Source organism: Emydura macquarii, unplaced genomic scaffold (assembly GCF_026122565.2).
Source record: "Emydura macquarii macquarii isolate MOO-44397 ecotype Brisbane River unplaced genomic scaffold, CSIRO-AGI_Emac_v2 contig_295, whole genome shotgun sequence".
Lineage (NCBI taxonomy): Eukaryota > Metazoa > Chordata > Testudines > Chelidae > Emydura > Emydura macquarii.
The window spans coordinates 26,715-52,283 of record NW_027130432.1 but is presented as its reverse complement, the minus strand read 5'-3'; the positions used below and the strand labels follow the sequence as shown (position 1 = coordinate 52,283).

The following is a 25,569-nucleotide window of genomic DNA, read 5'->3' as shown; positions in this document are numbered from 1 at the left end:
AGATAGCTGATATCTACAGGAGTGCTCGGAGGAGGGCCCAATGGGACTTTGCTCAGCTACTGTGAGCACACAAGAGGTGAGTGCCTTGCTCTTTTCTTCCTCTGGGCTACATGGCAGGAATCAGCTAGCATCTAGCCCAAAGTTTCTGTCACAGACACAATTATAAAATTACTTCTGCCCCAGTACAATTCCTGTAGAATTTAAAATGAACTAGAAACCAATACTACAGGAGTGGATAATAGACATCTCGTGAGAGAGCAGGACAATTTCCTCTAATCAGACAGAAAGAGAAGCTAGGTTAGTACTTTTGAAACTGAACATTGTGCACAGATTTCACTGGAGTCGCTCCAGATATTTCAATAAGAGACTGCTGCCGAATGACCAATTTTCAGGCTGCACTGTAAAAGGGGCAGCAGGGCAGTATGCACATTTGTGGTCCTCTAACAAATTTACTAACTCTTAGCAGTGAATGTCTTAATATTGTCTGATATTCTGAGCCAGAATATCGCGTGAACATTACAGATGGCAATTTGAATGCTTTTGGAGAGACAATGGATGCCTCCAATCCCAGTTCTAAATAGCTAATTAATTACTGTGCTGTGAGTGCTTGATTGCAAGACAGTGGAAATGTACAGTCACCTGTGGTGATTGATTTTTATTTCAGAATTCCGGAGACAACAACTTTTCAGGCTGATATTGATTCACAGAGAGTGGAATTCTCCCCTTTGCAAAAGAACATCAGGGTTGCACTTAAATCCCTATTTTGAGGACTTCAGTGGTATGGAAGTGGTGCCATAGGCGTTATGCTGGACTTCTGCACGGGTATGAATTTCACCCTGAAGGTCCAATACTAGGCCCTGTTTATGTGTTTATAAGTGGCTCATAAGCCCCAGTGGACTGTGTAATTAGCCTCTGCACCAGGCTTGACTCTTCCTGAAAATGACTGCACCTGGTGTAATCAGCGATGGGAAACACTCATGTTTCTGCTGAGTTAATATATTGCTCTATATGGGTTTTTAAACTGTTTTCATGGGTTGTTTAACCCTGAAACAAGCAACTTCGTGCTTTCCCTGATGCTGGCCCTTATGCTTGAGGGGGAGCTCCCAGTAAACATCTGCAAAACTTACTCATTGTCCTCCTTCAAATTCCTTCTTAAAAGTTTCCTTTCCCACAATGCCAACAAAAAAATAGACAACTGTTGTTGGTGTGCTAAGATCACTCCACATGAGACTGACCAATATTGTCTCATTTTTGACTTGCACTTGTCTGTCTCCACCTGTTCTGTCTTGCCTTATACTTACATTGTAAATTATTTGGGCAAGGACTTTTTACAGCACCTAGCACAGTGCTCCATGGCTAGGACTCCTCGGTACTACTGCAATACAAATAATAATATAATTCTAGAGGTTGGGTCCATCTCAGGCAGTGTTTTTGATCTATGGGCAGTGCTGGTGGGCTTGATAGCCACCTTCCATTCAGGCTAAATGAGGAGCATTTAAATGCCCCTTTGTTTAGTAATAGCTGAAACAACAAAAGCCACCACCCAAATCACAGATTAGCATGGCAAGGATAGAGTAGGAGCTGAGCCATGTGCTCCAAGGAAGTTTCCCTGTGGTTTGAATGCAAATACAAGGGCCTGAGTATTTTTTGGTGGAACTGTGTGGTTCTGGGTGCAAGAAGTGGCATAAAGGACACCAGAGAAAGCTAAGGAGATAGCAAGAGAAACAACTACGGCATGACCCTGACAGAAAGCCGAGAGAGAGATTTTTGGGCAGAATGCTCTCTGAATAGAGGCATGGCAATGTAAGTAAAGAAACTGTCCTGTTGTTGATACTTACTGTGTTCAAGGAATCAGGATTTTGTGTACATTCTTTGTAAATACTTAGGATTTGGATCAAAGAAATAACTGACTCCATCATCAATTTCTCATCCTAAGAGAAACCACCCGCAAGACCCTATTGGTTATCTGCTAGGGCTAAAAAGCGGTAACAATAACTATGAATTAAAGATGTTATGTTGTAAACTTGCCTTGAAATAACTAGCTTCTTTATGCTCAGTGAAAAATACTTAATTTATTTTCTAAGACTCCAAACTCCCTCCTTCTGAAGAAGAGCCTCAAGTTTCAATATATTATTAGAGACAAATAAAGTTTTGTTTATATTTGCTAGTTTATATTTTGTGAGGCTGGTTGGTTTTTTTAAGGGAAAAAATATTTTGAAATGATTAATTTACAGGGATGAAACATCATTCGGCAGGTTTCTAAGATTCCCAAGGTAAATAATACAGACATAGTAAAGGCCAGCACTGTCATATTAATAATTGATGTTTGGCTGCCTCCTAGTCTAACTGTTATCTATTCATTGTGCTTTCTAAAAGCCCAATTAGAGCCGAATTATAGTAGTCAATAAAGCAGCAGCATTTAGATCCGAAGAAGACAAACACAGGCATATTTTGCAAATAGGGCATTTTTGATGCATGTGACAAAAAATAACCTAATCAAAGGAAATTTTAAATGAGGGCAGTAGGGATTAATCTAAACACAATATGGACATTTTCAAACAGATTCTCTTTTTAACCAAGGCCACGGCTTAACGGTTTCTACAGTAGTAATCTGATTGGGAATGGGTGAAAGCGCCAGTGGCAGTTCTCTGATCCTACCCCAAAGTAGCTGAGAATGCTGTAGTGAATGGATTGAAAAATAGTGTGGGTGGAATGAAGAGAAGTCGTCATCAGAAACAGGCAGTGAATTTGGAAAGTTGAGAGGCAGATGTGGCTTGGGGATTGCATAGATGAGAAATGAGATTTGTCAGCTTAGAGCACAAGGATGGAGAGAAGTGTGCCTGTGGTCTTGCATCCCATCTGCAGAGAAAGGGGAATCTGGTGTTAGAAAAGGGATCCTGACAGACTACAGAGAATCAGAATCATAGAATTGAAGGCCAGAAGGGGCCATCAGATCCTCTAGTTTGATCTCCTGTGTATCACAGGCCACCAACAGCACCCAGAATCCTCACACGAAACCCAGCAACTAAAATTAGACCAAAGTATTACACCCTTAGCAGACTAGACTATGTACCACAGACAGAGATTAGGAGGGACCAAGGCTGACCAAGTGTCTAGCTCTGAAGAGAGAGAAATATAGAGAAATAAGACTTAAGAGTAAATAGAGAGAAACATCGGCTATTCCCAGATTTTGGTATGGGGGAAGAGAGGGGGAAATAGAGAGGGAAAGACCTTGCAAGTACATAGGGTATTGTCTACACTTAAATCGCTACAGCAGCACAGCCGCACTGCTGTAGCACTTCTATGTAGACACTAACTACACCGACAGGAGGGGTTCTCCCATCAGCATAGGTAATTCACCTCCCTGAGAGGCAGTAGCTAAATCAATGGAAGAATTTTTCCATCTACCTAGCGCTATCTACATGGGGACTTAAATCAGTTTAACAGTGCTGCTCAGGGGGTGTGTATTTTTCACACCCCTGACCAATGTAACTAAACCAACCTAACTTTCTAATGTAGACCAGGCCTGAGTCAGACGAGACCTTCCAGACAGCAAAGGAGATCGAACAGTCAAAGCACTGTAAAGAGACTGAACCCTGGGAGCACAAAGTACAATACTGTACAATTCATGAGCTACAACTTGTTATGGCTTGCATAGAAATATTTCTTGGAGTACCTCAGTGTTATCTCAGGTGTACAGTACATCTCAAGCTAATGCCTTTGGGATTTTCATATTAGAGGACAAAGCAGATAATGCATTATTGGAATATCATTGCAGAATCTCTCTCTCCTGTCTTCTCTGGGTGTTATGTCTTCTTTTACTCTAACCCACATCTGTAGAACAGCTCCCAATCAAGGCTCACCAGGCCCCTTTCTTGTTCGTAAACTCCTGAGAACCCACCTACCCTCTGATGCCACCTGTCTTTGATGAGCTTTGTACCTGTTCTTTCTACATTGCGCTGCAGTGGCCCAAGCCCTCAGATCACACCCCCTCTGGGACAGGGTCTTGTTACTCAGTGTTTGTTTTGCACTGCTCTTCCAGCGTGAAAAGGGCTGGAGTGGTGCATGAGGTTTTCACTGGTCCTCTGCACAGGGCTGTATTTCACCCTGCATACTTAGGGTCACATCCCACCTCTGCCTTCTAAGCTGCAGAGGCTCCCCTGGCTGCAGTTCCACTGCTCAGTGGAAGGAGGGAGAGCAGGATTTCAGGGTGTACACCTCCGTGTGACATGGGAGTTCAGCTCCACAGGGGCTGCTCAGCAGCAGGAAGGGGTGGGATATAGCTGGATCCTGCACTGATTCTCCCTCATTGTGGAGGGAAGAGGCCAGGTAGCTTGCTCCACCCAGTGACTTCAGAGGGCCTACTCATGACAATAGAGAGCATGTTGGGAGTGAGGGTTTGCAGTTTCAGTCCCCGTGTTTGTGAGCCTGATCCCAGTCCCAGTAAGTGGGAGTCTTTCAGCATAAATGTACTGTACTATTTAAGTGACTGTTGTTATTACTAATATTGTTAATAATAATCATATCCCATTTCTCCAGTGGGTTGTGAGTTATGAGGAGAAGCTGAGTGCTTTCAATCACCAGGAAATGACTCAGTTGCATCTTTCTGCTTTTATGCAATGGCAATAAAAATATAAAATGTGTTTAATTAAACAGAGAGGTTTGTTTTAGTGAGCAAATGTACTGAATAAATAAAACAGTTGTAGCATTTTTAATGTGCTCATGCTACATCAACAGAGTAGCTGGGTTTTTTTTTTTTACTTTGTTATAGCAATGGAATTTTAAAAACAAACAATTTTTAAATCAATGTGTTTATTTTTAATTTTCATGAGTATTAATTCCTGGGTTTCCCAGAAATATGACCACATACGTGAACTGGCAAATGAATTGTAAGGAACAGACCAAAATGAAGAGGGAGAAACCATCGCTCTCTTCACTAGGACTTGGTGTATTTAAAAAATAAACAAGGAAGTTAAACATGGAAAGCAACGTGAAAATAATATAGTTGCCCAGGAAGCCTGAGTTCCTCATTGTTTTCTTGCATTCATGGCTGGGCATGTCAGTTTTAACATTTATTTTTGATTTACTGCAGGATGGATCCCCTCTTGTAGAGTAATGTCTATTGTCTTTTAATGTACAATGCACTAGAAAAAGTCCATCTTTGAGATTGTCATGAAATGCCAATTGGCTGTTGAAAAGCAGTATATACTGTAATTATTTCCCTTCACTTTCATAGCATAATGCACATTGGATTCACCCGCAGCTAGTATTGTACAGTCCACCTTCATATAGTATTATAATGCCTATTGATTTTTTTATCAACATAATGAAACGATCCCCTTTAACATCAGCCAGTAGCATAATGCCTATTGATTTTTATTGCGGTAACTATTCAAACTGGCTTATCAGTAAAGCCCCCCCTTTGCACAGTCTCTAGGGTGCCTCTAGTAATAGAGTAAGGTAGGAGATGCACAAAGTGCTCTGTTAGGTGAAAATGTAGTACAGACAGTTTACACAGTTCAATTATTTTACTTATGTGCAGTAGAGGACCTCACTTACTGAGATTATACAACGCTCTGTCAGGCTACCACCTTCTATACCAGAAAACTCTCTCTCTGACCCCTTTTCCTTACAGTTGGCTGATCCTTGTAGCTCTTGGGAGTATAAGAAGTGCAGCAGCCTAATTTTTTACCCCTGCTCCCTCATCCTCCCCCAGCCTACAAGTAACTCCTGTTGACAAATCAATGGGAATTACTTATCTCCTGATAGGGGAGAATCAGACCCTGGATTTGGACCCCAGATGAGAGAAATCACTAGACATCCCATTAATTTATGAGTAGGAAGCCTTGTCTGTTGTGGCCCACCTACATCCCTCTGCATGTACACTGTCTGCAAAAATAATAATAAAAAAGCTAAACACAAAAGCAAATCAACAACAAGCTGTTCTTAGAATCAATATATTTGTATTGAACTCGAGCACAGGGTTGTAGGTTACAGAGGAATGAATAAATTGATGATAATAACAGAAGCTGATTACATTGTGATGGGCAAGAGCAGCAAATAGGCCTTATCTTGCAAAGTGAAATAGAAACTCACTGCCAAGCAAATAAGGCTAGATTCCCAGAGAGAACACGGAAAGCAATTTACAAGCAATGACCCTCAACATTGTATATGCAAAAACAATATATTATTTTCAGAAGTTCAACCGAAGCCCCGAGTGCAACCAAAAATCATTTGTGTTGCCCAATTGCACATGCAGCCTATCAGCTTCACATCCAATTGAAAAATGTTTGTGCTGACACGTGGATGCTGAGCAGGAGCTTTTTGCTCATTAGCATACATGCTGTCATGCTCTTATTTTGACTCTCTTTTTTTTCCCCTCTTCCATCAAACCTTTTACAAACAAGGAAAGAGAGTGAGAGACAGAGAGCCGTCCATAGGATCTGAAAGCTTATTTTAATGACTTCAGGTCCTATCCTGTAAGGACTCAGGCGAGTAGTCAGCACTCCCATTAGATTTGATGGGACTACGCACCTGAGCACAGTCACTTGCATGAATCTGGTTTGCAGGAGCAGGAGATTGGAGACCAAATTATTATAGGGCTGGAAGAATCCAATTTTCAGACACAACCTCCGAATTTTTATGCACAAACTTGATTGTGCCTGCACAAATTCCTGTTACTGGAAAACAAATATGATTTGGCAAGTGCAAATGACTGTGTCTAAAACATTTAAAGACCAAGCTGATGCCAAGTAATATTTGGCCTAGAATACGAACAATTTTCTCTTCAGGTCCCCGTAAATCAATTTAGAACCTGATTCAACAAAGTACTAACAGGCTATCTGCCATTTTTTATCAGATCCTTCAGTATGTTATCTTTTCAGTTTGTCACACATGTTAAAAATTGCTTAAAATGAGGCGGTTATTTTTACTAATTTATTGGTAACTGACAAAACGAAATACTTTTTTCTAGCCTCGTGTGATTCTAATTTTCTTGAAGATGATATTAAAAATATGATTGAAATAAGTCCTAAGAATGTTTTACAACCCTATCAAAAGAATACATCAAAGGGCACTAATTCCAACATTATGCGCTCATAAATCACCATGAATTATTGGTCTTTTTAATGCATTTTCAAACCCTTTCCATGTAATATGAAATATTATTGCAAAGAAAGTATAAAAATATGTACTGAACTGTCTGTTAGGTGTTACATACCTTAGCCATAACATCTCTTGAAGATTCTGCTTGTTACAGCAATAATAATAATTAGTGATGGTCGTCAAAAGACACCTTAAAATTCTCAAATTCCAATTTAAATGTCTCTCTTTGTTATTAGTCTCCAGTCAATCACTGATGAATCAAAAGCTGGTTCAAAAGAAATACTTCTCAGTGGGAGGTATTAATAAGCTTTGCTTATAAAGTTGGTGCATGGGATACTGTTCCGCAATGCCTATTTCTCTATCTAATCACAAATCTTGGTGCGTTGGCTTTGTCTATGTGATGGTACACATTGAAATACAATATGATATATTGGAGGGAGATACATCTGTGATCCGAGAAAAAATAATCATATAAAATTTCTTGAGACTCTTAAAAATTGGGAATTGACTAATAGAGGTTGTGTTACATTCTGATTTAACTTCTTGGAATTAAGAATTGATCTCTTCCTGAAATTCAGACACATGATCTAGAACTTTTCAGTAATTTTACAACCACTATATTTCATGTTTAAAGTGTTCTATTTCTTGTGTGGACTTTTGGTTTTAATGGGAAAAAAAAGAGGAACAATCATCTTGTGACTTAAAGCATTGAGCTGGGACTCAGGAAAAATTGATTATGTTTTCAGCTCTACCACAAACTTATTGCATGTCCTTGGACAGGTCACTCTCTGTACCTCAGTTTCTCTTCTGTAAAATGTACACGATAATCCTTCATTTCTCCCATCGCTTGTCTGCCTTGTCTGTTTAGATTGCAAGCTCTTCAGAGTGTGGACGGTCTCTTCCTATGTGTTTGCACAGCACCTAGCACAACTAGGCCCCAGCTGGAGACTTTAGATGCTATCATGATACAAGTAAGTAGTAATAAATAATTCTGGAAGATAATTCCTACCCCTAATTTATGTTATGTTGCATGTTTTTGATTATTTTCATTTTAAATTTTGCCTTCATTAAGGTGAAGACCTGACCCAAGAAAACCCATTGTGTCCTGATTCCTTTGTATCTTGGGGAACTACACAGTACAAAATGACTATCACAATAAAGTGAAATCTCACAAATATGTGTTTGATGGTACATAAACAGATTTGCAATACAAAGCCATTTGATAAATATGCCCTACTTTGTTACGATTTTATCACAAACAAAGCAATTATATATCTTGGTTTGTTTATGCTAAAATTACCCTGACACATTAATTTAACATGAAATGACTGATTTAATGAAGTCTGCAGAGAATTACTATCTGCCCTTTGAATGAGTTATCTAAAATGCCATTTTATTATGCAAATCTATGTAAAATAAATTGCATTCAAGCAGAGGTTCAAAAAGTCGCTTATCATAACCTGATACTAATGTTCACAGGAAATGATATAAATATCTGGGGATCATTGATGTACTATAAAGATGGGGAAAATTAAGTAGAAATGGTCTTTCATTCAAAAATAGCTAATATGATGGGCAGATAATTATCCCATTGCTTTGAAATGTGATAAGTTATAGCCAGAAGAAAAACTACAAAGAACAATGAAAACAAAATACAAGTGTGAAAACAGAATGCAGACTGTTGTCATGTATGTGATTCATGTGACATGCTGGGCTTGATTTTTCAACAGGTTAGAAAGCTCCATAAAAAAAATGTCTATGTAGTTCCCTTAGTTGTGTACCCAGATGAGGTATCCATGTTTGCATCTACATGTAGCACCATGCTAACGCAACCTGGCTCACACACAAAAGGCTATTTGAGTTAAATTTCTCATTCGTGTCTGGGTGTGTGTGTGTGTGTGTGTGTGTGTATATATATATATATATATATATAGTGACAGGGGCTACCAGAGGGTAGTAGAAGGATGCTACATTAGCCCAAGAATGACCAAAGCCCTGTTCCCCTAGCAGCTGCCCAAGGTTTCCTTCAGGCTGATTAGGGCCAGCTGAGGCCAAGGTCAGCTGAAACCAATTAAGGGCTGCCTGGGAGCAGATAAAAGCTCCCTGCCAGCCAGGCAGGGGTCTCTTGGAGTTTTGGGAGAGTTTGGAGTTTTGGGAGAATTTGGAGAACGAGGGGAGGAGAACTGCGAGCAGCAGGAGCCAGAGAAACGCAGGGGGTTTGGTCACTGGAGTGACCACTTAGCCCCGACAGAAACCAGGGTAGGGAAGCAGCCCAGAGGAAAGCTTTACACAGTGCTTTATAGCAGCAGCCAGCCACTGCTGTCAGCCAGAGTCTCTGGGCTGGTGTCCGAAGAAGAGGGCGGGCTTGGACACCCCCCCACCATAGGATCTAAGGTCCCGAGGGCACTGCTCGGCCGGCGAAGGCCTGGAGAGAGACAGGGCAGAAGCGAGGCGGCCGCCATCTTAAGACTTGTAGGAGCCCCGGGTGGCCATTTTGTGCCCCACCGCACCAAAAGAAGCGCTCGGCCCACGGGAGCACGAAGGCCACCTTACCACAAATATATATATATATATATATATATATATATATATATATATATATATATTACTTCAGTTAGGCAAACAACTAAACACCACCCAGACTTTTCAGGTTTTGAAAATCAAGCCCTTTAAATAACCATTAATCACACAACATTTTCCTCAGAATCTCTGTTTCAGTTAGAACACAGGAATATAGGAAATGCTACCTGGGGTACCATAGGGGGACATTATCCAGGGAGTTCGGTTTCCTGTCTCCCACAGTGGTCAGTGCTGGGAGTTTAAGAGGGAAGTGCAAAAGTGGCATAATTTACTTTATTGTGCAATACAGTACGAAGAGAAGCAATGTCTTCCTGATCTGACCTGGTCAGTTTACATCCTAAAGCATGATGCTTGATGGCCTGTGTAATATCTAATGTAATTTTACATGCTATGCTTATTCAATGTATTTGTTGTGCATTTGTTAAACTGTCTCCAAATTCATTTTAAATTCATCTGTTTGTCTCACTGATATCTTCTGGCATGAATTCCACAGGTAATGTCTATATTGTGTTTATTTTAAAAGTGCTTCTTTTTATTTGTTTTAAAAGTATTGTCTTTATATTTCATCAATACCTTCATAGCCTTGTTTTATTGAAAAGGCTAAATAGGATTATGATTTTACATGTAGGTGAATTATGGCACTTTTATGCCTTCCTCCAAAGCACTTGACATTGGTAGCTGTCAGAGATAGAGTACTGGACAATAAATGGATTATTGGTCTTCTGTGTTACGGTTATTTCTATGTTCCTAGCAGACTTCCTTTTGACACATAACGGTATTCTTTCTGGTACGGTTTCATCTGTTATCTCAAAATTGCACATAAAAATTGGTTGTGCTGAATAATTACTTTCTTTTAAAACCATTATTTTATCAGATCTTAATAAATGGAATTGGGTTACTGCCTTGTTATTCATGTTATGTCCTCATACATAATGTATTGTTTGTATTTGCACATAATTATGTGTAACTTGGCTTCTGGACTCTGACTGGCTTGAGGAAGGTGTTTGTATTATGAAGAGAAAAGTAAACGGTGATGGTGAAATAATATGTATTAACTGTGATAGAGTTTGCTCTCTAAACAGCCTTCTCAGGCACAATGTCTCTCAGTGTCCCGCGGCACTCCAGTAAACACCACCCCCTACAGAGGGCTTTGTAGAGATTGCAGAACTGACCCTTAAGGAAGCAGGGTGGTGAAAGGATTAGGAAGAGAAAAAGGAGTGGGTCAGGAATAGAAGAAAATACAAGTAGAGGAATATAGGAAGTGGGGTAAGGTTCTGTAATCCTTGTAGATGAGGACAAAGAATGTTCACTGTATGCTATTGGAGAAAAGAAATCAATGGAGGAATTAATAGAAGGGAATGATGTAAGCAGCATACGAAGATGACTTTTGCAGTGGCGTGGGTAGAGTGATTGGAGGAAGAATTGAAAATAAATGAGGCAGAGGTTATAGTAATTAAGGACCAAGATAATTTTATCCCCAGAGCCAACACTGTAATGCAAAAATAGGTAGACCGAGGTGTGAGAGAGATGGAGTTGTTTATATTAGAGTCGCCAACGTTTGGGTGAGATATTAAAACCAAAGTCTCTTCTGGACATTTCTGTTATTTTCCCAGGAAATCATTAAAACTTCCATAGTACTTTTAAAATGAGCACGGAAGTAAACCTGTCTGTCAGGGTCAGGTTTCCCTTTCAATTAAATAGATTGTGTCATCTAAGTCTATGTGAGCTATTGCTGAACGTACCTGACTGCTGTATGACAAGTGCTTTGGAGTACCCAAAATATCAAAGGAACTAAATTAATCCAAATTATTTTCTCTTCTGTTGCCTATATATTAATTTAGCTAGCTGTGCATCCGGGGAGAATGACCCCTGGTTTAAATCTGTATAATTTATTTGCTTCTACGTGATAAAGCCTCTAGTAAATCCCGACAGAAGGAAAGAGATTTAAATACCTTCTACCTAATTTTAGACTCCTCTTTCGTCTAGTATATCCATATTAAATTGAAAGACATCTCCATATTTTATCACTGTATCTGACTCAACTTTGCTCTGTTTCCATGTTCTGGTGAAAATGGTAGGAAAACCACATTTGACTGTTTTATTTTTTTGAATGAGTCTGATATGGTGTAAACTTACTAGCTTCATATTTTTTATGTAGTTATAATCCAAAAATACAGTGAATCTGGCGTTATGGAAAGTAAATTGACTTGGCAATAGCAGGGGATGAAATGGTCATCTAAAGGAAGGAAATGCAAAAACATTTTACTTAAATGCAGGGAAAGATTAAAATAAGCTACCAAGACCTTTGGGTAAAACCAAGGGCTGTCTAAATTACACTAGAAATCTCTCCAGCCTCTGAAGCAGCCCAGGATCAGAAGGGCGCAAAGGTGGCTTAAAGCCACTTTAACAGCTCCGGTTCCCGGGCTATGAGGCACAGCCCAGAATTTTGCCCTAAGAGTGAACATAACAAGCTTAAATAATCACCTGATCTTGTGACTGTAACCTTGGACCTTGTTTAGCTTATTTCATCCCTCATCACTGTCTCAGGCTTACATCTGGGCCACAATCATGTAATGACATATGTGGACAGAGAACTGTTGGCCCACTGGAATCTGAATTCAGTGGGGCTCTGCATGGTCACAAGATCCTACCCACAAGATGTCATTACAGGATGAGGGCCCTAGGCTGCAAGATCTTCAGGGCAGGGACTATCTTTTTTTATTAGTACTTAAAGCATATCCTAGCACACGTTAGTGTGTAATAATATAATCAGCACCTTTCTTCTTTTATTTCATATAGCAGGGGAAAGTTTATTACCCCTGAAAATTATCTTCATATCTATTATTATTTTAATCTGGTTCTTCCCCAGACTTTGATCTCTTCCTTCATTTTAAATAGTTTTCTTTTGGTACATGGCATGAGGGTAAATCTGTTTAAGAATTTACATAAAGTATGGCATGGTCTCAATGCTGATCATGTTGATGAAGTTTCAGTAATAAGAGAACCAAGCTCTTACTTCATACATAAGCCATGTCACATTCATGAACAATCAGTGTACCTTTCAGCTACTACTGTATAATTTACATGCGATGTGTTTATGAAATAGGGAATTCTAGGCTGTTGAATTATTAACTTATTTTAGTACTGTCTTCAGTAGTCATAATATTTGCAAAAATGTTCAGTTAGTGGTAAATCATTTTTAATTCCTTTGGATTTTATTGTAATGATGTTAATCATGATTAATTCTTATGGTATTTAAGAAATGCAATTGTCAATTAGCTTTTATGAGGAATTATATATTATAGTTAGTCATCAGTCTGGTGTTAGTCCTTCTTTCTTCAAGAACTGTTATTAAAAATGTACAATAATTTGCTTTTATTATAATCTATCTAAAAGCCAATACTAGTTTAAAATATAATTTAAGATTTGGAATTACAATTAGTGTATTTTATGAGGATTTATTTCATAATGCAATGTCACTGTTCATAGCTAATTATTTTGTGTAATGTAAATTTCAGTTAATAGTTTATTTACAGAAGCCAGATAACCACATAATTTTAAAAAATGCTTTCAATAACTAATCATTATCTACAAAGATTTAAACAAACAGATAATTATGCTAAAATAAACAGGGAGTATTCTTTAATGAATATAACCTTTAGTCAAAATATAAGCGTAAGCAAGCAACTGTTTAGCCAAGGAAACCTCACAAGTTTCCATGGTTGAATAATTGTGGGTCTTGATCTTGGTTGCTAAATGTAAAGTATAGATACCATGTGTGGCCAAACTCTCTGGCCTACTCCATTTTCTTTGTGAAAAGGGGTTGGAAACTAGATGGCTTTCCCTTGCTGAGGATTCCCACTCCCAGTGTGGGGGAATTCCAAGCAATGTGCTAGAAGGGCTCAGAGAGGCTGGGGCAGATTGACCCCGAGGGTATGTCTATGTTGCAGTTGAGAGCGCGCCTCTCTGCTTGGGGAGACAGACCCGTGCTAGCAGTCTCAAGGTCACACACTAAAAATAGCAGTATGGGCATTGTGGCACAGGCTGGAGCTTGTGCTCTTAAGTTTAGTGAACTAAGGAGACTTGACAGCCTGAGCTGCAATGCCCATCCCACTATTTTTAGCACACTAGTACAAGTCCCACTAGCACAACTCTGTCTCCTCAAGCTGGGAGGTTTGCTCCCATCTGCAGCGTAGATAGAGTTGCAAACTTTCTCATTGCTGGTAACTGCACCCTGATGCCCCGTCCCTGCTTCACCTCTTTCCTTGAGGCCTCCCCTTCTCTGCCTCTTCCCCAGACCTCACCCCCTGCTTTGCCTCTTCCCCCCATCTCCCACCCATCGCTCGCTCCTCTCCCTTTCTCCCTCTGTCACTCACTGAATCATCTCCATCTCCCTCCCCCCAAGCTGGGCTCCCTCTGCTCCAGGGCTCGGACGGGAGCTCCTGCAGCCTGACAAGGAGCCTGCCTGCAAGTCGGAGGCAGCCCCGGCTGGGCAGGGGCTGGCGTGGGTTAATGACCTGGTGCCTCCCCCCTGCTCCGCAGTAACTGTGCTTTTGGTGTCCGGTCAGATGTACACTGCCACTGCCAGGTTCCCTTTTTGACCAGACTTTTCATTCAAAAACTGGGCACCTGCCAGCCCTAAATGGCACTTGGACACAGAAGCCAAAAACCGGGCTTTCCAGGTAAAACCTGGACAGGTGGCAATCCTAAGTGTAGACATGCCCAAGGGACCCTCTAAATTGTGTTAGAGTTGTAGTCAGCCGAGAGCTTGCCTGAGAATCAGGAAGTGCAACTGGCTTCATTGCACTCCTCCTTCCAGTGAAGACTAGATGCTACAGAGAATCTGGGCCTCCTTACCAGCTCTTGAGAACATATGAGATCTCTAGAACATGCTATGGGTCAGATTCTGCACCATAGAAATCAACATAAATTTTATGCCACTGTCTTCAGTGGGATTGGGGCCTCAATCACCAATGTCTCATACACATAGAGGTTAACATGACTTATGCCATGGATTGGCACACTAACCACGTCTTTCAGAGACCTTGCTTCATATCCATCCCAGTGTGCTTAAGACATACTTTACATTGAAAACATTGGCACCGCTCCCACACCATAGCTGCTGCCGCTTGTTGGGGGTGGATTAATTAAGTCGACAGGAGAGCTCTCGCCCATTGGTTTAGAATGACTACACAAGAGAGCTTACAGTGGTGCAGCTGCACCACTGTAAGCTCTCTAGTGTAGCCATAGCCTCAGTTTCTGAATGTCTTTCACTTCAAATCCCTTCCATTTAAAAATGGTTTGCAGGGTTTTTTTTTTTTTTTCAATTATTATAGATACTCAAAGTGGGAAAATCCCCAGTTGTCTGTGCCTTTCCGTTAACTCTAATGGGCATCATTGTCTTTTCCTGGGTTGTACACTTGATTGTTACTTAAGTCCAGTTTTGTGTAAACACCTGGCTTGGGATGTGCTTCTCCCTGGCTCATTGATCACTGTCCTGCTGTGAGGTGGAGCTGAAATTGAGGAGCACAGCTCTCTATTTATGCAAATACATAAATTCAGACCCGTAGTCTGTATACATATCTCATAGGTATTATTAAGGCTATGTCTACACTACCACCTATGTCAGCAAAATTTATGTAATAAATTACACCAACCTAAGTGTTCATGTGCACAGCGCTATGTCAGGGGGAGAGCTGCTCCCACTGAAACAGCTGCTATCACTCTCAGAGGTGGAGTCTTTTTATGCCAATGGGAGAGCTCTGCACCATTGCAGCACTGTACATATAGACATGCCCTAAGTTTAGAACATTACAAGCTTTCATAAAGGACCTTACCTGATACATTTTTACAGTACAGTAACATTAGTATACAATTCATTGATTTAACTGCTTTTCTTTTGGAGGTTTAAACCTTCTGTTCTTTCTTTGGGGTGTCTGGACCCTGATTGCCACAGATATAGTGTGAGTATCTCAATAAATAGGTGAGTATCTCAATAAAAAATAATTAAGAAGGATTAAATTGAACCATGAAGGATAGAAGCTGATCTCAGTTACAACAGTGACTATCTGGTGCGTCTCCAGTGAAGTAATTTAAATTATCCTGGATTTACTCTGAATAAACTGAGATCAGAAGGAATGAAGAACTGGTACATACCAAAGTAGTACTCCTTGCAGAGATGAGTTCTTCCTGGCTATCTGGCATTCTTCTTACCTGAAATCAATCTAATCTTGCCTTACAATAGCTTTCATTACAGAGCAGCCAAGTACCAATAACCTGAACCATATGCAAGTTTTAAAAGTCTATATTCAAGGTTTAAATCTTTTTGCTTATGAAAAATGTTCTTACTGGCCTCTTCCTATTTCAACTGCGAGATAAAAATGTAAGCTATATAGTTGCTCTGCAATTGGCTTGGCTCTAAAGGAACCATTACGATTGCAATTCAAGCCCCTTAATTCAGGGTACCTTATGGAAATATGGGAGTCTTCTTTACAGCTGGGTATATTATACAACATGGATACAAGGTGAAATCAGGCTCTATAAAGATTTCCACACTGAAATCTTCTTTAAAATAATAATAATAATAATAACAATAATAAAACCAGTAACTTCATCCAAAATGCCCAAATAAGTCAACAGGAGTCTGTTGCGTCACCACAGATATTATGGAATTCAAGGCTGACTGCTGAAATTTATCAAAAATTGCCAGCAATGCTGAACTTTTCACTGTGCCTCCTCACCATTCATTCTCTCCCCACCATTTATTTTGTTGGATTTGGAGCTACTCCAAAGAGCATCCTCAGAAAGGGGCATAAATATACACAAGAACAGCCGGGCTGAGAAATCTTCTAATAAATTATATGCTGTTAAATCGACAAGATTCATCTTTAACAGGTAGCTGACTAGAATTGATATTATTAATATGACCGTTCGCAGAATTTAGAAAACGATCCACTGTTTATTTTACTTAATTAATAGACGTAGTAATTCCACCATAATAGTTATATCCTATAATGAGTGAGAGTATTATTGGCACATTCAGAGGGCCAAATTCTGAGGTAATGTGTTCAGCGATACAAGTTAAATTCCCTTATTATTGATTCCCTCAAACCGACTTACACCACTTACGGATGGAGGGAAGTCTAAACTGCAGTAATTTGCAAGCTGAGAGTCCAGAAGAAAATCTAAGAGTTTTAAGTGTTAAGTTCTAAAGTAAGATGATTTATTTTTAGTTTACATATTATTACAGCTTCCTGTTAATTACCTTTCTTGCTATATTCCTGTCTTCTTGTTCCTCAGTATTTGAGATACATTGATTTTGATTTACTTACACTTCTATAGACTCATTGGGTCACATTCAGGGGACCAGTGAGTAAGCTACACATTGGTAAATGGGTGTGAGTTTACAAGGAATTCATACGGAGTATCCCCTTCCATAATTTACGAGCTGTCCAGAAGAACAATTTAGATCCCTATAAACATATTTAAACTTATTTCTGAATTTGGCCCAACGTGTCCAAGTAAACTGTGCTATTCATCAATTATTTTAATTACATCCCAAATGAATATGACAGCTCCTGCTAGACAGTCTCTCTCCTGTGGTTAAAGTAATTGTGGGGAAAAGGAACCCTTTTCCTCCATATAACAGAACTTTTCTAGTTCCTAAGAGCCACAGTTAAATGGCTAGTACCCATTCATTGGCATGGGAGTAGAACATAGCTGACAGAAAATGAGAATGTTTTAATCAACAGATGTGAAAAAATACATTTGAAACTAAGGAATTAGTGAAGTGAATTGGACATAGCTGCAGCAGAGAAAACATCAAAAATTACTACATAGATCAGTTGAAATACATTATACCATGTATGCAGGGTTGCTGTGGTTACACTGAAGGGCACTGGCAGTCAGTGATTTGAGACAAGTGAATGATGAGCTAATCTGGTCCTAAATAAAATATGAATAAAAAATAATGAAGATCACTGAGACTTACATTCCCACGAGTGAGCAGACGGAGAGGAGTAGGAAGATTTTAATCAAAAACTACAATCAGTTGTAAGCCATGACTTTCTTGCTTAGTTTAAATACTTGAAAGCAAAATGTCATTCAGGAATACACACTACAGTACACCTGGGACAAGGTTTGGAAAAATAACAATAATATAAGCCTTTCATCTAAGGATCTCAAAGCACTTTTATAATTAATGTATTAAGGTGCTAAAAATGATACCAGTTAATGATTTTAGCATATAATGAGTTTGTTGTAAATGATTTCCAAATATCAACAGGTGAACATGAATGTTCCCAAGACACAAAGTAGAAACCAAAATGACTTTGCAACACAGCACAAAGACTATATAGACAAATATATGCAATGTTTGGGTTTTTCTTTATAGGAATACACAGTTGAAAAAACTAGTGGTAGAAGAAAATGGAAGGAAAGCATGTATTTCATCCACACCAGTATAGATCATTTAGGTACAAATTCTTAAATCTTGCTCAGGAAAAGACAGCCAGAAAGCAGACCAAAAAAACCCGCACAAAACATTTATGGGTCAGCCAGAAGAAATGCAGTGATGATGGATGACTGGTGAATGAAAGAAGCCCATTTAATGGAAAGAGCAGGTGAAAAACACAATATGAAGCAGTTTCCACTGTCAGGGAGATATGTGATGAAAATAATCAGGGAGGGGGAGGAATAGCTTAAAAACTACAATCATGAAGTTGAACTTGATGGAAATTAGTGAGTTCACAGTTACAGAGACATTTCCTAAAAGTTACTAAATCTTCTCTAGCAAAAGGAATAAGGGGTATAAGCCAATGGGAGTCACTAAGCCAGGATTTCATCCAAGATGTATACCATTTTCCAAAAAAAATCCCTCTTACAGAACCATTCAAACTCATGTGAGTAAGCTGGGCAGGATTTAGCGCAGGGTTGTACTTCTTTCTAGAGAAAACTGAAAACTCAGTGTATAGACAGATACCAGGAGAACTAAGCAATTCCACCCCATCATCAAAATATTCCTTGTCCATGACCACGGTCATAAATAAAGTTCTAGATCCTGCAGAAGCTAATGCTCTGGGTAAATGATTAGTAAGGAATAATAAATAAATTGAAGCCAAGTAATAATTCTATACCAAACAAGCCAAATCTTGACTATTTCCGGGTTGAAGAGGAATAAATCTTTCTTTTGGGTTTCTTCGTAAGTTAGTTTTCTCCCACTGGATTTTTTTTTTTTTTAAATGAAAAGGCTTTTTTAAGCAAAATGAAAATTTTTCTTGGAAAATTTATATTTAAATCAAAACTTTTTAGGAAATATTTTTGGCTTTTAGTAAAATAATTTGCTTTCTGAAAACTGAACATTTTTATTTGAAAAAAAATTTTTTTTCTCCCCAAAAACAGTTTTAAAAAACCTGATTTTTTTGGTTTTCAGTTTGGAGTTGTATTTTGTTTTTTGGGGGGGGGGGAGAGATGTTGTTTCTGTTTTTGGTTGGTTGGTTTTTATTTTTGTTTTTTAATGAAAAACAAACAAAAATGCAGGAAATTTTGCAAAAATTATTTTTTTCAATTGACATGCTTTGACCAGCCTGTAGATGAGGTTTATTTTGAAATTAAACTGAAAATTATATTTTTAAAGGATAGGTGCTATAGTAAGAAAATATTATAAATGCATTTAAATGTATTGAAGCACTCAGTGGAATAAGCAACATTTTCTATGCTGTCATAGAATCATAGAATATTAGAGTTGGAAGGGACCTCAGGAGGTCATCTAGTCCAACCCCCTGCTCAAAGCAGGACTAACCTCAGCTATATTATCCCAACCAGGGCTTTGTCAAGCCTCAGCTTAAAAACCTCTAAGGATGGAGATTCCACCACCTTCCTAGGTAACCCATTCCAGTGCTTCACCACCCTCCTAGTAAAAAACTTTTTCCTAATGTCCAACCTAGACCTCCCGCCCTGCAACTTGAGACCGTTGCTCTTTGTTCTGTCATCTGCCACCACCGAGAACAGCCTAGCCCCATCCTCCCTGGAATCCCCTTTTAGGTAGTTAAAGGCTGCTATCAAATCCCCCCTCACTCTTCTCTTTTGCAGACTAAACAAGCCCAGTTCCCTCAGCCTCTCCTCATAAGTCCTGTGCTCCAGCCCCGTAATCATTTTTGTTGCCCTCCGCTGGACTCTCTCCAACTTGTCCACATCCTTTTTGTAGTGGGGGGCCCCAAACTGGACACAATATTCTAAATGCAGCCTCACCAATGCCATGTGTGAGCAGTTATACAGTTCACCAAACCATGAAATAATACAGAGGAAGGTACTTTTACAAACAGTTACCAAACAGTGCTATCTAAGATATGTCAGGTATTTTTTCTTATGTGTTGGACAGGAGATAACTACGTGAAATAACAGTTAATGTGTAGAGTATATCACATGAAGGGATGCTTCAGCCACTGTCCTAAAACATATAGTCTCGGGGAACTTCCGTGTCATTGAGATCTAACCCTCTCAGAGAAAGGTCAAAATAAAAGGCAGATATTTGCCCTTCATGCTCCAGTGTGTCATGTGGGGTATAATCTACTTCATGCTGAGTTAGACCTCTGTGGAGGTATCTTGATTCTCCTGTGGAAAAAACACACACACTAGTTTTGGACAGTACTATCCACTGGCTGACCACCTATGTCTGTAAAACTTCCCCACCTTGTACAATTGTTTAAGGTAGGATGAGGTCTAGAAGGTCACGCTGAATCTTGTCGATAGGGGCATAGTTGAATGTCTTTACATGGGGCCTCAGATATGGCAACTCTGTTCATGTGCAAAAGCTAACAGATTTGACTGCAGAAATATTTGATGCCCAATTTCATAAATGCCCATTCTATTGGCTCTTGTGCTGGGGTACACCAACCCCAAATTGATCCAGCAAGGGTTAACAAGTTGTGGTGGGCCCACTCAGCCTTGCCTCACTACACCTGCACTTGCTGTCAGATAATGAAGGGGTCGTTAAAAAGAGAAGAGGCTGGCTGCTTGGTGGGCTGATTAGGGAAGAGAATGGATTTCTTGGCTGTTGTTTCTGGAGGAAAGACTCAACCAGCCCAGGACCTCTGCAGAGAGCGCTGAGTGCCGGAGCCCCTTGAGAGGAAGGTAGGTCTGGCACAGGACTGCTAAGTTTGGTTTGAGACTGTTTCTTTGAATTAATTAAAGGGGGGGGGGAAGACTATTGGCATATCTGTGCTGTTTAAGGCAGGCCTGAGGGATCTAAATGAGACTGTTGCAGCGAACCACTGCCTAGGAGGTGTGGGGGTAGCTGCCTCAATAAACTCCATGGATTTTTGCACCCTTATTGAGTCTGCCCTGGTCTTGTCTTGGACCCTGAAGAGTGTGATCATGGGATCCAGTTCTTCCAGCAAGTGAAAGACACAACTTCAGTGAAGATGGCAGGATTTTAACTGCTTACTTAGTGTTAATTTTTTGCTTAATACTTTGATTTATTGGGGACTCTTCCCATCTACTTAGTTCATCAATGATTATGTTTTGCATTGAGCTGAAGAATGAGACTGAGGTGAAGGGCTCCAGGTTTACATATGCTCTAAGAGCCCAGGAACTCATGGTGTCACTCATATCAATGACAGCCGTTAATGAATTAGATCTTTATCACTGAATGGATGACCTATTGAAATAATTGAATGTATATTTGTCTGGGAAATAAAATGGATGTAAAGGGTAGAAGTGAGAACAAAGTTGGAAGACAAATAGCACTGGCAGCAGTGATCTTTAATGACCTCAATAAAGCAATCTGGAGATGACAAGAAATCCCCACTGAAAGAGGTTGATGAATTATATGATCATATGTCAGAATGGCTCATTCCTACAGATATGAATCATAAGCAAGGGCAAATTAGCTATCAAACAGGAAAGTGTCTTAAAAAACAAATGTTTTTGAAGAATGACTGGCACACGTTAAGAAGACCTTTGTCTGATTTGCTGAAATGAAATAATCAAGAACAACTTTTCCATTAGCCTTATAATGAGAACTGGGCCAGACAAGTTGTGAGAATGACAGTATTATTACAGATTAAAGGATATGTGGGATGGACTTGAGGAAGAGCTGTTGTGTTTTAAAAACAAACAAAAAAACCCACCACCAAGATGAGGATGAAATGACTGCATTAGGAGTGACAAATAATGCTGTTTTGTTAGTATCATATATATGGGTACAGTATTTAAGTATCTTTCTTTCTTTTGAATATTCTGACCCAACAGTTAGTGCCTGTGAGACAATCTATGTACAATTTATTAATTCTGGTTGGTACTAGGAAGTTGTTTATAAAATTGTTGTATCAGGGAATACCTTTAGGTGGATGTGAATTCCACCAGTTGCTGACATGGTTGGCAGCATATATCAGATCAGGGACAATGGAGAGCTGTTAACCTTAACAACTGTGTTCTGGACTGAAGAGTGAAGATGCGGTTACCTGGAGCTGGGAGAAACTAGTTCCTCCAACTTGTCTGCAAGGAGTGAGGGTGGAGAGCAGAAAATCCCCAAACAGAATAAAGAGAAAGAGGTGACAAAGCAGTGGATTAAAAAGGATTCCTAGGAGGAACAAATGTGGGGGAAGGCTTCTGAAGGACAAGAAGCTTTGGGCAGAAGAGAAGGGCAAGCTTTTATAGTGGCAGAGGGGGTGGATGGAACTGCTTTAATTGTAGGACCAACCATGCTCAGAAAAAGCTAGCTAGGCTGTGAAAGGCTCCATGTTTCTGAAGAGAAATCATGAGCTCAGGGAAGAATCCTGGATACTGCAGAGGACTCTGCCTAAACCTAGAGAATGGTCTTGAGTGGTGAGGAACCCGAGGCAAGCAAATGCTTACTTATGTACGTCTGTCTACTCTTATGATAATAAGTAAAAAGCAATAGAATCCTGTGCAGTCTCTGTGTGTCAGTGGCCCTGAAGAGGTAAACTGTAAACCACAAGGCTAATATTTTTGGGAAACTGGGGAGCATGCAAGAGTTGCTGAGGAAGCTTGGTGGACTAATTTCAGGGCCTCAGGCATTTGGATTGTGGGGTTCCACACTGCCAAGAGAGGTGTCAGACACAAGAGCTATACCTGGAGCATAGGCCTAGAGGTCCAAAACCAGAAAGAGTGCCTAAACTCTGCCCAGCCCCCAGAAAGCTAAGGCCTTGTGGGATTCAGTGTTTGGATCACCTCAGAGCAGTCTGTGTCCAATAGGGGGAGCTCAGCCAGATCTGTGACAGTTTGTCTAAAGATCCGTAGATACATGTTGAAGAGCTAATCTTTCTGTTTTGTTGGCGAGAAGTAACATGATGCAGCTTCTGTGCAGTCAGTAGTTTATATAAAGTGCAGACCCTGTTGTTTTTTCATTTTTTTTAACCAGAGTGAAGCTTAGAGGTTAGCTGCTGAAGCTGGACAGGTCTACATTCTATACTGCAAAGTGGAGCAATTGCACAGAAAACACATGCACAGAACAGTAAGAAAGCAGCATCTACTCATCAAAATATTAAGGGCCAAATACAGATATTGATGTAAGCAGGAGCGATACTTGTTCACGAAAGATATTGACATTTAAATATGAGAGCACTTCACACTAAGAAATTGTTTCTATCTCCTTACTGATGTGTTTTAAACTTACTTCATTACCACAGGATCTGGGCACCTTACAACTCTCTAAATAAAATAACATTGGCTAAATATATAGACCTTTTATCAAGTAGCTAAAACAGATATCATACAGTGCGGCAAAACACAAAATTCAGCAGATCAGAACTTGTGACTACATTAATAGTACAAGTATACTTGGTGGGAAATGTAAAAGCCAAACCATGCTGTTCTTATTTGCTTTTCCTTCAAGCAAACCTCCCATTGACTTTAGTCCTCTGGGATTACCTGACTTGTTCAGCCCTGGGCAAGTTTTCAGGAAAGTCTCTGAAATTGCAGATACTTTTGGTATCCATTTAAAAAATAATGAATTTTGAGTTTTGAAACCAAAGACAGGAAAATTTAACTAGAATCTGCAGCGATAATTTGGTCCTGTGCATAGGGTTGTAAATGTTCTAAGGTAGAAACTGCCAGCTAATGTCTTAGATACAGTTTGATTAAAGTTCTCTGGACCCAAATGGAGAGTGATTTTTCTCTCTCCCCTCCTCCCCCCTGTCCTTCCCCCAGACAACTATGCTAGCTAGATGGTGTTATAGACCACCATCTGCTATAATGTGCTAAAGACAATAGACACAACTACAAGAAAAATCACACCTACCCTCTAAAAAGCAGGACTAGTACTTCTAGCCTTCAAAATCACAGTCCTCACACATGAGGTAAAACTGATCCCATGAACTAGTATTAGCCTTTCCCTTCTTTTCTCTGTGGGTCAGCTATGAGAAGGCAACAGAACACCCACATGTTCACACAAAATGGTCGCCTCTTTAAACAACAAAAACCTCAAAGGAAAAAATAACCTGCCCACATCTGTTAGGGAAACTGTGCAGTTACGGAAAATGTCATTAAAGGACAATATATGGCACAGAAACATTTTCAGGAAAAAGAGGTGAAATGAAAAAAATGAATTAAAATGCTATGTAGATTAAACCTGATAAATTTGATACAATTACCATTTGCATGAGCATAAAAAGCATGCAAATGGGGTTTTAGCTGTACATTTCTAGTACTTGAACATACAAGAACTAATGCTATCAACACAAAACATGGTATGTGTACAAATAGAGGGGGGTGATATACACCATAGTGAGCCAGTAGTGGTTTATCCATAATTCTTTAGGGCTCAATATACCCGATTCTGTAGCCAAAAGACAGAGAAGAATCTGAAGGGTTAACCCAAATTCATCTTCTGGCATATAACTGAAAAAGTATTTCTAAATGCAATTAAATGAAATAGCATAGGCTACAGACTGAATCTGGGAGAAAAAAAACAAGTTCCCAAGATGGCAAAAAACTGAGCAAGCTCCCAGTGTGAAAGAAACAAAAGAGAAGGTAGGTAGGCTCTTGTTAGGGTTCTGTTAACCTTAGCAATTGTGCCAGATGTTCTGCTTAGCCATCTTTAGGCTGTCTGAAGTGGCTTTGCCTAGGACCTTCATTCTTATAGCTCGTTAAAAAATAACAGCTACATTAAGACCATTCTAATGAAGCTGAAGTATATTAAAAATAACATGGAGCCCACAGCCACTTTTGGGAATACAATGCAATTAACCCCATATTATTGGTTCTCACATACTGTTTGAAGAATTTTCCAAGACACACTATGCTGTATGCATACTACTTGTATTATACAGAAATACATCTGTCTTTCTTCCACAACGTGTGTTGTAACACCACCAAGCTTTTAGACCACAAAGATCCTTCTTGGAAATAGTGGACAATATTTCTGCTCGAGCACATCTTAGCCCATTAGCTAATTGCCGAGTTTGTTTAGCATTGGTAAGAGAACCAATATTGGACAAGACGATTTATCTCTGTGTTTATCTTTTATGGAGTTATTGACCTTCAGGAGCGTCTGGTCAAAGAGGGAATGAAAAAGTACTCCTTACAAAATGTGGAGGCTTTTTTGGGAAGCTCTAATCAACATAGCATTTTAATTCATTTTTTCCATTTCACTTCATTTTATCCTGAAAATGTTTCTTTACAATATATTTTACTTTAATGCCATTTTCCATAATAGTTCACTAGTAAGAGAACTTCACCTGCTATGACCAACATGGTAATGTATTCCTTTATTAATAAGGGAAGAAATGAGTCTTTATTAAGTCTGAAAATTGAAGTTTGAAACAATGTCACTTTCTCATAACCAAAAAAGATGTTTTGTTAACAGGTGTGTTCTGTGTCAATATACTGTATCATTTTTGGTCACAAGATTTGAGCAGTAAGACA

At 39.5% G+C, this 25,569-nt stretch overlaps 1 long non-coding RNA gene across 2 annotated transcripts; it reads left to right on the top strand.

Moving 5' to 3' along the window:
• LOC137154614 (uncharacterized) lies at window positions 1-23,369 on the top strand. Of its 2 annotated transcripts, none has more exons than XR_010920250.1 (4): window positions 1-76; window positions 665-822; window positions 7,973-8,075; window positions 23,066-23,369. It is a non-coding gene; the product is annotated as an uncharacterized lncRNA (long non-coding RNA). The 2 variants fall into 2 exon arrangements; XR_010920251.1 differs by lacking the exon at window positions 665-822 and adding an exon at window positions 7,341-7,400 and having other exon boundaries at window positions 37-76.
• Window positions 23,370-25,569: the final 2,200 nt, after the last annotated feature.